Source organism: Lathamus discolor, chromosome 3, assembly GCF_037157495.1.
Source record: "Lathamus discolor isolate bLatDis1 chromosome 3, bLatDis1.hap1, whole genome shotgun sequence".
Classification (NCBI taxonomy): Eukaryota; Metazoa; Chordata; class Aves; order Psittaciformes; family Psittacidae; genus Lathamus; species Lathamus discolor.
Window position 1 is genome coordinate 57,560,384 of NC_088886.1, and position 14,855 is coordinate 57,575,238.

The 14,855-nt window shown below is 37.6% G+C and overlaps 1 protein-coding gene across 6 annotated transcripts in view; it reads right to left on the minus strand.

Moving 5' to 3' along the window:
- Nucleotides 1-14,855, minus strand: part of CLSTN2 (calsyntenin 2) — a 385,524-nt gene that overhangs the window by 151,010 nt on the left and 219,659 nt on the right. Inside the window, exon 1 of one of the 6 annotated variants that reach the window (XM_065675432.1) lies at nucleotides 4,432-4,481. The exons of the other annotated variants lie outside the window; for them this stretch is intronic. The gene's annotated coding sequence lies outside the window, so the exon portion shown is untranslated. Of the gene's footprint in view, nucleotides 1-4,431; nucleotides 4,482-14,855 lie in introns of those variants that run through there. 6 annotated transcript variants of the gene reach the window in all.

A 14,855-nucleotide genomic window follows, 5' to 3' on the forward strand; every position in this document is an offset into this window, starting at 1 on the left:
TTAGAAATTACCACTAACATCAAAGTATCTGAACGGCATTAACAAGGTACCAGCTAGAGTGACTGATAAACAATAAAGTCTAGAAACAGCCAGCACACTGGAAATGTCTAATACTGGCATTTAAGACTATGCAATTTCAAAAGCTTTAGAAGGCACATGTAAAAATATTGCCTTATATCAACATATGCTTTTTCATGTAGAAGAATAAGAAGTTCCTTCTACAGTAACTGAACAGTCTTTGAGATTTTTTCTTTACATTTTTTTTTAACTTATTTTGCCCTATAATGGTATGGTATAATTTTACTGCAAGTATTCCAGCTCACAGGAAGACAATTCAGTGGTGCCCACTGTTACTTAAGATCAACAGAAAGCATGGAAATTCAATACACTATAGTGGAGCACAGTAAACCCATTAATTCTACATTGCAATGTCTGTGAGCTCTAAGTAAATGCTGCCATTCATAAAGGTAGATCTCTGCCTAAATACTGATTAATACTCATTAATACTTATTAATATTCATCGCGGTTTAAACCCAGCCACACAGCTCATCCACTCACTCCCCCCCTTCTTTCCCTCCCTCTACTCCCAGAGGGACGGAGAAGAGAATCAAAAAGAATGCAACTCCCACAGGTTGAGATAAGAACAGTTTAGCAACTAAGGTATAACACAAATCACTCCTGCTACCACCAATAATAATAATGATAAAGGAAAAAACAACGGAAGAGAATACAAAACCTCAACATCAGCCAACCGATAACTTGCCCAACCCCACCCGACCGAGCACCAACTGACACCTCGTCCAACCCTGCAGTGAACTCACCCTTCCGGGTAACTCTCCATTACATCCTGGGCATGACGTGCTGTCGTATGGAATACCTCTTTGGTTAGTTTGGGTCAGGTGCCCTGTCTTTGCTTCCTCCCGGCTTCACCTCCTCCCTGGCAGAGCATGAGGCTCAGAAAGTCCTTGGTCAGACTAAAACATTTGAGCAGTAACTAAAAACATCAGTGTTATCAGCTCTGTTCCCAGGCTAAAAGTCAAAACACAGCGCTGCACCAGCTACCAAGAAGGAGAAAAACTGCTACTGCTGAACCCAGGACAATATTGATGCAGAAATCAGCTTGGTAAAACTGTTTCTTTCAGTAATCACTGCCATTACAATTAAAGCTACATTTGATAACATTTACCTTACTCATCTTTGAACACAGAGCAAATCACACCTGAAACTTGTGGACTATTTTAAAGTCCAAGTTCAATACAACCTGTCACAGTTGGTCAACCCTACCCACCTCTGTTTACCTTCTCTGAAGACACTTTTGAATCGTCAGTTTAATCCTTCATAACTGAATTGGCCTTTGTTGTGTTTAATTCCTGAAGTGCAATTATTAGGTATCTTCCTGCTCAGTGTTTCCTTCAGATATTCTTGCCAAACTGATGTTACATGTCTTTCTATTCATGCTCCTTCATTCTTCAAGTCCATGAACACCAGAAATTGAGATATCCCATCTGTCATTAAACTCTAGTTCCTTTAAAGTCACTGAGAAAAATCCGGAAAGACTTCAGTGGAAGCATTAGTGTTGATCTTTCAACACTCTTACACGACCCTGCTCTGTCCCCACCAAGAAGAAAAAAGCCACCACACAAATATAGCAAGTCTGGTGGTCTGCCTGCACCTAACAAAATGGTTTTTAATAGACAAGCATGGCAAAAAGTGGACAACTACATCATATAGTCCCTTACAATACCGCCTAGCTCTCAGCATCCCTTCTCTCTCATCAAAAGCATTGACAGTATATCCCTGCTTTTGTCCCACATAGAAGTGAGAGAGCCCAGACTCTTCTAGACATTTAACTTCTGCAACTGAGGCTCAGAGACTCCAAGGGTAAGTGAAAATGAAACTCCCACACCACCACAAGTGCAGCAGCATGGCAGATATCCCACTAAATGAAATCAATACCTATCAATCAGAAATATAAAATGAACAGAACCAAAATATGGCACCCTAAGGCTCTTATTACTGAAATCACATTAACAGAAAAGGAAGTGGCACCTAAAAAGGCACAGTACAAGATACTTCAATTAATCACCTTTGAAATTGTTCTTACATTCATTTAGACACTGGACCCTAAGAAACAACCTGGGTAATATTCTTACTTAACCTAGTAGAAAACTGTTTTCAGCAAAAACTGCTAATCAACCGTAACATAATTCCGAAGCAGAATGATAACCTTAGTAAATGAGAGTCCAAGAGAAAATAAAGCTTATGTGTCCAGATTAATGAGATCTGAAAAAAAAAAGAGAGGCGTTAGTACACTGGAACAAGACCCTATTATGCACCATAATTAGATGTCAGTACAGACTTTGTCAGTTTACATGCTAATTTCAATTTCTAGGGCAAACTGGTTTGTGTGTTTGGACATTTAAATTGATGCTATACAGTTTAGTCATGAGTATCAGATCTGAAAATTAACCTTTGACAAGCTATTATTTAGGAGTTTGATTCTGCAACAACAAGTGAACCAGGTTTGGAAACAGATGCAGTTTGAATGAGGGCATTTAGCAGCTTGGATGGCATATGAACAGCTTAAGACAACTAATCAAACGCCCCAACAAAATTCCAGTCACTTCAGTGATCCTATTGACTTACTCCATGGACTTCAAATGAGCAGCGTTCAGCAAGGTCAAGTGACTGCAACCATTTGTGTGCTTGCAGGATCAAACTCAATCACAGGCTCAAGTCAGGACAAATTGGGTTTGCTGTTGGTAACAGTGTATTATTAAAAGAAACAAACACCTATTCATATATCCCAAAATATTACAGTCACTCCTGTTAATTCAAGTAAGCATACCAACAGACAAAATGTTACTGGCATCCAACTACTGTGCAAAAGATCATGTCCCACTGCACCAATACTTTTTATCTTGAAGTGTTAATAGAATTCATTCTTATTTGCAGAGAACATAAGAAATCTGTCCCATGTGAGGGACTGTCTTTTTCCTTCCTATGTCCTTTGAGGATGAGCATATAAGAAAAAGCTGCCGGAAGTTGAACGGTATTATCCAAGGCTTCAATTGCTCTTTTCAAGCTCTATTTGAGAGGACAAAAAGTTCCCTGCTCCCCACCACCATTTAACTTTATTCTGTATTCATCTTTCAATCCAATGCCTCTGTATTACATATAATTAACTACTTATAAATAACTATGGCTCAGTTTTCTTGATATTATAGAACACTGATGATGCAGATTTATAGCATCACACAACGAAAAGCTAGTCTGAGAGGAAAGTTAAGTGGCATTTTAATTTCATACAACAAAGAAAATTCTGGGGTGCCACTGGAGGAAAGTCAAATAGAAGAAAATTAGTATCACATACAGAAAATGGTTACAGCATCATATTTGTTTACACAAGACAAATATAAGGCTACAAGAAACTTGCTTTTAAGTTTTATTTAAGTTCCTAAACTGATTCAAAAATACCGTTTTCAATTTATGAAACATCTAAAAAAATATAAAATTACGGCTGTTTTGAAAGGCATATATAAAAAAGCTATTTAATGCCAAGGACCCTACACACTGTGCTCACGAGAACTTCACAAAGACATTGAAATAAGAAACTAGTATATTTTAGTGAATTAAAAATATACTTGATAAGCTATTCATAAAATGCTTTTATAAAAACATTAGGTCTTCTGTAAAAAACACTACTGCTGTGACAGGATAAATTCCATGAGAATTCAGGGCCTCTTTCAGTGTTCATTAACTATGATTTTGTCACAAGCCTTAAAGAGATGCCCCAAACTCCCATCACAAACCCTTCATAACAAGGATATTACTAAAATAACTTCAGAGGTTAAATCTAAATATAGACCTTCATAAAGGACTAATGGGCCATAGTCATCACCAGACTGATGACCTTTTTGTGCCACCCGAGAGCAACCACACTGAAACATTAAGAGGCCCCTTTCTCAAGGAGCAGTCTGGGAGCTAAAGCAATCTCTTTCCAAGGAACACAATGCAAATCTTGTGTTTTGACCGAAAGCAGCTGTAGACCCAAATACCTGCCTGTTGGCAGCACCATGTGCTCCAAGCCTTACTATAATCACCAGGCTCCTATGGTTTCAGACTGAACATCCCTGGCAGTGTTCAAGGCCAGACTGGATGCAGCTCTGATCAATCTGGTCTAGCGTGAGGTGTCCCTGCCCATGGCAGGGGGTTGGGACTGGATGAGCCTTTTGGACACTTCCGGCCCAAACCTTCCATGATTTGATCATTCCCAGCAGTTTGTGAAAAATCAGAAAACAAAAGCAGCCATGCAAACAACTCCACACTCACCTGTCCTCAGATGACACAGCAACAAAACACCTTTCCTAGGCTATCTGATACAGCAGCAGCCAATGTGCTTATCAGGGGATTCTGACCCCTCCAACCAACCTTCAGACAAACGCTGGCAGCAGGGAGGGAGGATGGAGCATCCACAGACTTTGGGAGGACTCCTGGAAGTAACTGCCTCAGCTCAGTGTTTTCAAGCTCTGTTTGCACGAACAGCAAAAAATCATCTTTACTATTTATTACAATAGCTCTGAAGCATCAGTACCATTATGGAAATGCAAGCTGGATACCATCTCCAAATACCAAGAGATGCCAGCTAAGTCTCAGTTCCAGAAACATTTTCTTGCCAATGGCGCACGAACAAGAACAACCACATCTTGATTTATATCTCAAGCTGAGCTTGTATCATTGACACAACAACGATAACAAGAAATCCTGAAGTACTTTACTTGTAAATTAAACAAGGGTATTCCAGAAGCCTGCAACAAACATCAAATACTATAGTGATGTACACTCAGTTTCAGGTTATTTTATCTTTCATCTAAAGAAGCAACATGCATTCCCCTTACGGAATAAGCAGAATTCAAAAGCAGACAACTACTCTCCAGAAATGGCTTTTTGTATTCTATTTCTGCCCATGTAAGAAAACAACCCAAGCAAAAAGAGTTAATCATCCTTTCACACGTAAAAATAATCACCACTATATGTTTTGATACTAAAAACTCAGAAAAAGGAAATTTATAGTAGATAGTAAAAATTGAGGATGGCACATGCCCCAGGATGTTGTTTTGTTTCTGAACCCAACTGGAAGTCAGAGAAGTAGAAGAACAAATACAAAAATTAAATATTGAAAATTTAAAAAAAGAGAAGAGGTAATAATAAAGCAGATTAAATTTTCTGTTCACTTAAGGTACCAGTTTCTGGCTTAGTATGGAATCTAAATTTGGTCAGGCTTGGATTTTAATGAGCTGATCCATGTACAGACATATTCCATATTGTTCCAGATGTCTTTTGCATGTCACCATAACTGAAATATACATTAGACTATACTCTTTGGCACGCTGCTATTCCTTAAGTACAACAGTTTCAAAAGTAAAAAATAAAACCATTGGTTTGTGCAGGAGTATTAAGAATAAGCAAAGTGTTCTATCAATTCAGTTGTGGAGGCAGTAGCCTCAGTTGAAAGAGCAATGAACACCACCTCAAGAGAAATAGTATTTTACAACAGTTGCCTATGTAGCCTGCTCAAGAAATGGGAATTATATTTCATTGAAATGCTGTAACTTCAGGGATTTGCTCTGGTTGAGGAGGAGCGAGTCACCTCTCTCCCTTGTGAGCAATCAGAGTAAGAAATCTTCCATTTGTCCCTGTAGAGAATGGCAACATTTCTTATATCTGAGTTTGCCAAAGCACAGCTGTATGGCTTTGGCACTCCTGTTCAGGAGGACTCCAAGATTTCTTGTCTCTTTTGCATCTTATGGCTTAAGTATTCACTCTCCTAGCAGATACATGTAGTGCTATAGCTGCTCTTTCTAAATTAGCTGTGATTCTGAAGCACGGCTAGCAGAATATGCTTTTAAAAAGCTGTAACACAAATTGTCTCAGCAAATAACATTAAGGGAAAACAACTTCCATCACTCTGGGACACCTTCTTCCCTATCATTATGGGACATTATGTTAACGTTTTGCACTGAAGCCCTAATCCATCAAGGATATCTACAGCAATACTGAAAGGAATAAACAATTAACTACTAGCTAGAAACATTAAGGTATGAGGCATAAATCAGAAGTTCTGGGAACACATTCTCAAAAAAACAAATCCATTCACATTGATTCAAGAAGCAGAAATGAGATGCTCTTCTCTGGCATCCCATGAAACAGAACTTGCCCTATTTAGAAGCATATCACTGGGAGAAGGGGGAAAAAACACCTCTCGAGATTAAATATTAGTGTTTCTGCTCTGTATTTTTTAAAGTATCTCGCCATTTCAATACTGACTGGACCAGTAAAGACACGACAGCAGTACTGCTAGAAGAAATGCACATGCTTCATAGGGTTATGAATATTAATTTCTCCACCTAGGGGAGGGACAGAGTAGAAAATAATGATCATACAACGCATAAAGTAAATGAGGGTACATACTAAGGGGAACATGTATTTGGTATATTGGGAAGTCTGTACCTCCTCAGTACCTCAGCCAATGAGGAAAGGGGGGGGGAAGGGGGCTAAGCCGCCACATGGAAAGGGTTAAAAAAAGGCTGCATCCTCTGACCAGTTTGCGATACCACAGGGGGAATGTCCCTGTGGACTTTGCCTTTATTCAAATAAAGCTCATTAAAAGACTTCTCTATTGTTTGAAAATAATTGGTGATTGCAGGTTCATTCCACACATTAGCAAGATGAGATCTACACTGTCCTTGACTCCTGAACAATGACCAACTCATGCTTTGAGGAATGCATCCCTAAAGATCAACCAGCTGCCCTGGGTCTCCTTATCCTTCAGGGCAGCCCCTCCATGCTCTGCACACATTACCAGCCATCAAATGTCCCTGACTTTTAGAATGAGCAAATTCTCTATGGATTGTTCTGAATGTAGAGGTTTTTAAATTACATGACTGAAGAGTCTAATTTTCAACGGAAGCTGCAGTCACTGGGGAAAGATGGAGGAGGTACAGGAAACAATGCCAAATTTCTTCTCCCCAAACCAACACTTCCTCATATAAAGTCTCTCTTCAAATAAGTATATGTTTACTTATTTGTATATGCTTCTATAGACATAAATAAAAAAGACTTCAGACTAAATGCACAGAACACTCACATCACACTGACAATTAAGCTAGGGTATTTCTGGAAACCAAAATACAACCTCTTGTTTACAAGTGCTAGAAACTTCCAAATGTTGATTCTCAAATTCCATTTTATTCCAACTGTGCTCTGCTTCATGCTTATCAGTTGCAAGTCGGTAACTGAAGTTTCTGTCTTTTGCACTAGCACACCTTACAAATCCTTCCAATCAGCTGCCATTTGTTCTGATTTATTCCTGTGGGACGAACATGTAAAGTCCTGAACTGTATTTGTTGCTGCATGTATATAACCAGGATTATTTTCCAAAAGCCTAGTTATGTTTTCTTTTTAAAAACAACATATCTTTCCACTAGGCTTGTTGCCCTTATAATACTATGCCATTAGTAACTTCAATGCTGTTTCATAATAGAACTTATTTTCAGTAAGTAGAAAGTTTAAAAAAAACAACATTGGGTATATAAAGGCATTTTGCTTGGATGGTAAAATAATGAAACTACCTATAAATGTCCTCTTCAAAATAAAGATCCAACATATACTCCCTTCAAAAATAAAATATGACCACAACCTATTTTAAAACTGAAATATGATTAAACTTTAAGGCACAGCCCAAAACAGTGGAAAAAAAAAAAAGTAAAAGACACTTCACGTTTCTATAATGTAAATAAAAGTCTGGAATAATGAAGATAAACATTTATAAACTGCTAACAGACAAGTCAGTTTTCATGTTTAAGTTTCCTAGGTCCATTCTTCCTCTCATAATAGATTTTACAATGACTCAAGGAATACAAGGTAATTTGTAAAACATGTAAAATATCTTTATCTGTAAATATAAACATACTGGACCTGTTTCCTTCTAGTATTTTATATAAGCTTTATCCATCTAGCTAGCATTTGCTGGCTTCAGTCATGGGTCCTGAGGAGGGGACATCTTTTTATGGAATGAGTATTAAAAAAGATAGGATTAAGATATTAAAAAAGATAGGAAGCATATCAAAAGCACTGTTTTGCAGCAGAAAAATAAACCAGCAAAAGATTCTTTTAGCAAAGAATGGCTTCTCTCCCTCGTAAAGGATTATTAACATAACCCAAAAAAGACTTCACCTTCTTTATTGGAGGATAAAGATCCTCTGCGCACAAATACAAAAGTATTCTTCTAAATACAAAAGACTTTAGACGTCTGTTTGTACGACAAAATACGCTAAACAGAGAAAAGTAGCAAGCAGGAACTGAAAAAACAAAACCTGGTGAGGAAAACAGAGCTAGGAGAAGGCAATGGACTGCACTTCTAAACTGAATAATGTATGAAGTGGTTGAAGCTAAAGACAAAAGAATTTTTATTTTGTGTTAACTAGCTTCTTCAATTTAAAGGCCTGTTTTGAGATTCCATCCAACATCAAATCTAAGTATAGAAATACAACTGGAAATGTCCCTAAACAAATTTGCAGCACTTGGCCATTCAGCCTTGTTGATAACGCTGTTAATATACAAATCATGATACAAACATTAGTTCCTCTGAGGTAAAGGTCTTTGGTTTTGATTTTTTTTGTGGTCAGGACATTATCTCACCCAGCTCAGATAGGTTTAATTTATACCAGTCACCTAAGTTAAATCATGAGTTCGTAAAATGTGCCTTCCGATCAGATTACTCATGTTATTACTTAGTGCCAGAAATAAGATACTTGGCATTCAAGTTATGACTTATTTAGGAAATTGATATTGGCATTTTCTGCATCATTTGCTTTTTCTCCAGTGAATTACTTCCCTGTCTTGAAGTCTCCTAAAGAAATTTCAACCTTACGGGAGAATAAAAGTAATTAAAAAACCTGGCAAATTTAACTTCAGGCAGAGAGTCTGAGCTTCCTCTTAGAATTAATGTTCCTATTGATCTCTTAAAATAATAAACAGAAAGTTGCAGTCTATCACAGAAAACAGTAGGGTGTTTGAGGTCAAACACTAATTCACCCTTTAAGGACAAGCATAACATTTCTTACAGCTATAGATTAACCTGGCAGTTTTCCAAGACAGGGCAGATAAGAATAAACAGGAATTAGATCCTATGAAATACACAGGGGAACAAGGAGTCAGCTGAAAACTTTTCTTTCTTACCTTTACACAGACAGAACCCCTGCAATATTACAGAGACAACAAAACGCATTAATTCTCTGCAGGGACACAGTTTAAACTATCTAGTGACAGGCACTTTTTTCTGCCCATGTTAGTTAACAGAGTTTATTTTAAAGTAGCCTTAACTCTACAATGTACTTGAGAACTGTTATCCTGCTACTATTAAAATAAGTTAGGAAGAAAGAGTCCACTTTAGATTTTCAATATCGAAGATAAAACAGATCAATTTTAATTTCTCAAGAGATGAAACTGCTGATGCAGAAGGTCATTAAATATTGTCTGCTCTTCAGTGGCACTGAAGCCCAAAAGAAAGGATCTTATGAAATGACAGTCACTGAGACTGCAAAAAAGAAGAGAAAGGAAGAGTTTGTGTTGGGAAGGGGATACTATAAATATTAACAAAATGTACAACCTCTTTGTTAATCACATTATCAAATATACCCACTGAATAGCCAGGTGTTACCCCAGTGATGCTCATTCTTCAATATTAAAGGAATTTTGACCAAAATTAATTTTTGCTGCCAGCTGTTCTGATAATTTTCTTTCAATCAATTCAGTCATCAGTTTCCTTCTGGCACCTCTACCCATGGAATCTTTATAAAGTAATTATCACAGAAACATATTTGAAATCATTAAAATTCACATAAGCTATATCAGCTGGAAGCAAGGAAGGTACTGCATACACAAGCCACAAAACAATGTTAAACAGAAGAGCATGGAATCTGAACTGGGCATCTATGATTTAGGTCCCACACTGGGCCACAACCTGCAAAGGTAACATATAGCAAATTATACATTAATTCTTTTTGGAATCATTTGGAAAGCATGATCAGCATAGTTGCCATTCCCCAAGTCTCCTTGGATTCTTCATAACACCCTTAGAATCACCACTCTCTCGATCAAAACAGCTTGTGTGAACAGATCACACTCATGGCAATTAGAAGTCAGAAAGACCTAAAAATATCACTCTGGTTTACCTTCCCTTCTTTGTCCATTTTCTTTCTATACCTCTTCTCTGCCCTTTTATCCTTTATTTGCCTTTTGTTTAGCGAGTGTCAGGTTTATCCAGACAAAACCATCTTTCACAATATTTGCTCTGAGCCTGTGACCAACGAGGCCATCAAGAGCACTAACCTAAACAGTCTGACATTCATTCAAGTTTGTCAGGTTACAAAATTTCTGACAGGACTGTGAACTGAACCCGTGTTTCGCCAGCAGTAGTTACTACAGCACGAGTCTGAATGAAAAGAAAAAAAAATTGCTTATTTTCTCTTTTATTATTTTCCCATTACCTGCGTTTGTCTCGGCTCCTTACAAAAGGAGTAGACTTGACACCACTGATAGCTCCAGTCCGCCTCTTCCTCCCCCAATCATCCCTACAAGGAACAGTTGTTACCAACTGGAAATGTATCAAGCCAGTTGTTACAAACTGTTATTCCTTCTTCCCCTGTATCTTTAATTTACAAAATCTGCAACTGTGCACTAACCTTGGGATTAAATTGACTGAAAGCCTGTATTCTTTAAATTGCCCACTTTCTCTAACGCAGCACTGTGTAAATTCATTTTCAATATCTACACATTTAAATCAAGTAACATGGTTTATTTTCCTAAACTCAGTATATTCCACAGCCTTAAACTGGAAATGAACACTCAATTTTCTGCTAACATCAACAGTCAGCTTACAAAAATGCTTTAGCTGGCTCATTAGTCAATATACACACTCACTTCCAAAAAAAAAAAAAAAAAAGCATGGAAATTGGTGTGTAAATGCCTTGAAAAGTGAACCAACTGATTCTCAGATGTGGAACTAATAATAAAAGAGTACTACCCACACTGCTGTTAACACTGCTGTAATTAGGATTTTAACAACCAGAGTTACTATCTACATTTCAATAGTCATCTTTTTACAGATACATTAATTAGGAGAATGTTATAAAGTAAGCAGTGCCATATGCTTCCAGTGAATAATTATTTGTCTTGCCTTCAGTATATCAACACTGAATATTGAAATGTAGCCTTTCTAAAGCAATTGGTATATTAATAACCCTATGCAATATTTAAGGCCTTTTAAAAAATAAAGAAGCTTCATATGTATTTAGAGTATATTTCTGAAAAGGAATCCTGCAGGATTTCTTAGTTTTCTTAAATTACTGGTACAGCAGAGTGGCATTTCCTGGATGGAAGCCTACCCTTCCATCTGGCAATATATTCTTTATAGAAAAAAAACCCACCACAAAACCAACCCAAAACCCAAGAAACTAACTGTACAACTTCTGTAGGCCACTTTCTACATAGCACATCCTTCTGGTACAATTGGATGTGCCTTTTTGAAAGTTACCCTTGGTATGAAACTGTAGCCTGTCTAGATCCCTCTGAAGGGCAGTCATGCCTTTCAGCATAATGACTAGCTCTTCCAATTTGGTTTCATTTGTAAACTCCATTAAAGCGTACTCATTAACCTCCACCAGATTACTGCTATGGATGTTAAGGAGGACAGGACCAGGTCAAACACTGGCAGTACTCTACTTGGCACTTCACCGAGACAGAACAGGACAGACAGACCACCGTGCTCTGAGCCTGATCATTCCCACCTATTTGTCTATCTACCCAGACTGCAGCACACGAACTTGGATATGAGTGGATTTCACGAGACAGTGACGAACACTTTGCTGAAGCCAAGGGAAGTGACATCCACTGCTCTCGCTTTGTCCACAAATTAAGTTATTTTATCATAGAAGATAGGTTGGTGAGGCATGATTTACTCTTGATAAACCCATGCTGTTACTAATAATCTCCTCTCCAAGTGTCAAGAAAAGTTGCTCCAAGAGGACTCAATCTACAATTTTCCATGGGACAGAAGTTACACTGAGTTATGTCTGGCTGCCTTCAGACACCAGCAACAGAAGCACTTAAGCTACATGTTGACTTGGAGCAGATTTAATATGATGTGGCTGGATATGGCCTGTCTGGCTCTGAAATCAAAACTCACACAGGCTGAAGTGCAACCCTGACTTTGCTGTAATTTTTCAGCTGAAAGTAAGGGCTCAAGCTATTTGTGAACTACTGAAAGCCACTACTGAAAGCAGTAAGTGACAGGATGTCTCTACTGCATGCTACAGTTATAGTAAATATTTTTGTTCACCATTAAATGACACAGCTTTGATGCTTCTAATTATACTTCAATCATTGTGACAAATGCACATTGAATTTACTATAGAATTTACTATATCCTGACAAAGCAATTTTGAATGGCAAAAAGCACATCTGTCACTCAAGACAATTAGGAAAAAACATTTCTCTTAATCTAACTACCTATGCATATTTTGCATAAAAGTCACATGAAGATCAACTGTCATTCTACAATATCAATATCCACCAAAAGACAGCATCTTTCATCATCAACTGTTCGGTATAACGGAAACAGAGCCCCTGCAATACAATGCTTTAGCAGGATAAATGACTCCCAGTTTGAAAATAAATGTCTCAGCTTCACCTAAACGTTTATTTCCTATGAGTACCACGGGAATGCCAAGACATTCATCTAGAAATGGGAGGACACTATCCCACTGCAGTGTTCTATTCTGACATTCTCTCTTAAATCATCCAGAGCCTATTATCAACATTCCTGATCTGATTTCCAGAATTCATACACCCAAAGCTTAAAGATACACTTCCATGGATGTAAGACTGTAACTTCTAAATAGCACAAGGGATATAAAACAATACTGCAGGCAAGGAAACAAAAATTTTGGCTTTCTGCGTTTTTTTGCAAATGGAAATGCAAAGCTTGACCTTGCAAGATGGGCATTAAGTACACCGGGGTGGATCCTAGAAGACAGTCACAAGATGGAGCTGTTTAGAGAGCATTACCTAGAAAATAAATGCTTTTCAATGCACAGCCTTCTCTGCTTACCCAGTGCCAAATGGCTTTTATAACACAGCTATAAACTATTGATTTTTCATGCTAAGATTTCTAATACATTCATACATAAACTCACACTTACATTACTAATATTCATTCCAACATTGTTTAACAGCACTTGACACACAAATAAGCCATCTAAAATAAATATTATAAAGTATTTTAAAAACATCCCCACTGAACATATTTGCAGGTGTCTCTCCATCCATAACGACAGACAAAGCTCAGTTCTCTTGCACTGCAGAAGTCAAGATATGTCCCTAATATATCCTTATTTTACCCCATGTATTAGTGGCATATACTTTACTAGCTGTTTTGGCAATATACAGGCCCTAAATTCACAGCATGAAGTGCATGCAGTCATCCATATTTCAAGGAATAGGTAACACACTTTTAAAAGGAAAAATTCTAGCTTCTATACCTTTCGGGTTTCAGTTTTGAGTCTGACCTGTAACTAAGTTTTAGAATTTCAAGCAGTAAAACTAAGATGCAGAAGGACACAATAAATAAATATTACTTGGGACAACAGAATGCTTTAATCTTAGTCATCTTTCACATCATCTTAAAGAAATCAGGCTTTGTGGCAAAGGATTTCTAAGAGATTATTAAGGACTACATCAGCATCATGCCACATCTCCCTGAGATGCAGCCACCTCTGGGACAAGCACAAGCATCTATTTAACAGTATAAACTCTCCAAAGTAGTTGAAAGAACTTTCCAAAAATGCACTGACATGGTAAGCATACCAAGCTTAACTGGCTACCATCCACAACTCCACCTACCATTGCACATCTTGCAAACTGCTGCACTGATTAAGTGCAGCAGAAGTCTGAATTGTATTTGAGTTCACGTAACAGATTCTTACAACAGCAGAAATTAACAAAGGAGTGAGGTCCTGTTGTGGTTTCATCAGGAAACATTTCTGAAAGCAGAAATTACTGAAACCCACTGATTACATACCACTGTCAGTATGTTCTGATTCATTTATACCCAATAAAGGCGTGATAATATCAGTGAACGTACAGTTTTCCTCATGTAACATTGACCCAGGACTTAAAACCAGAATGTGTCTATAAATGCCTGTATCAGATAATTGTACAGGGTACACATAAACATAGAGGGAGGTACAGAAACACTAGCGTTGGAAATAGGGACTTTATGCTTCTCCATATCATTTAACCTTTACCCTAAAACCAAGCAAACACCCCAAAGGTGGCATAGGTAACCATACTCCCCTCCACAGCACTAGGAAGCTACTAGCACCCAACTCACAGCATACCACCCACATTAAGAACTTATATAAAATTTCACTAGTAATTCAGTGAACACAAATTGTTCCAAGGATGACGTGTAAATGTTTCCTCCCAGTTTCAAAATACTGCATAGCAGTACTATGAATTATATGGGTAATTTTGTACTACAGCTCAAGGAGAATAGCCAGAATGTTTATGTAATTCTGTTCAGATCAATAAGGCTCGAATAATAAATAAACCCAGAAAGACATACAGAGCCTTCAGGGAACCTATTTTTACTATTAAGGAACTGCTTTTTGCACCTCATTTAAACATTCAATAGACAAACCATTACATTTCTGTGATTCTTGTAATTGCCTCATGACATATTTTACATTTGTAAGAGCTCTCACAAGAACAAAATTAAGCCTTGTTTTTTTTCA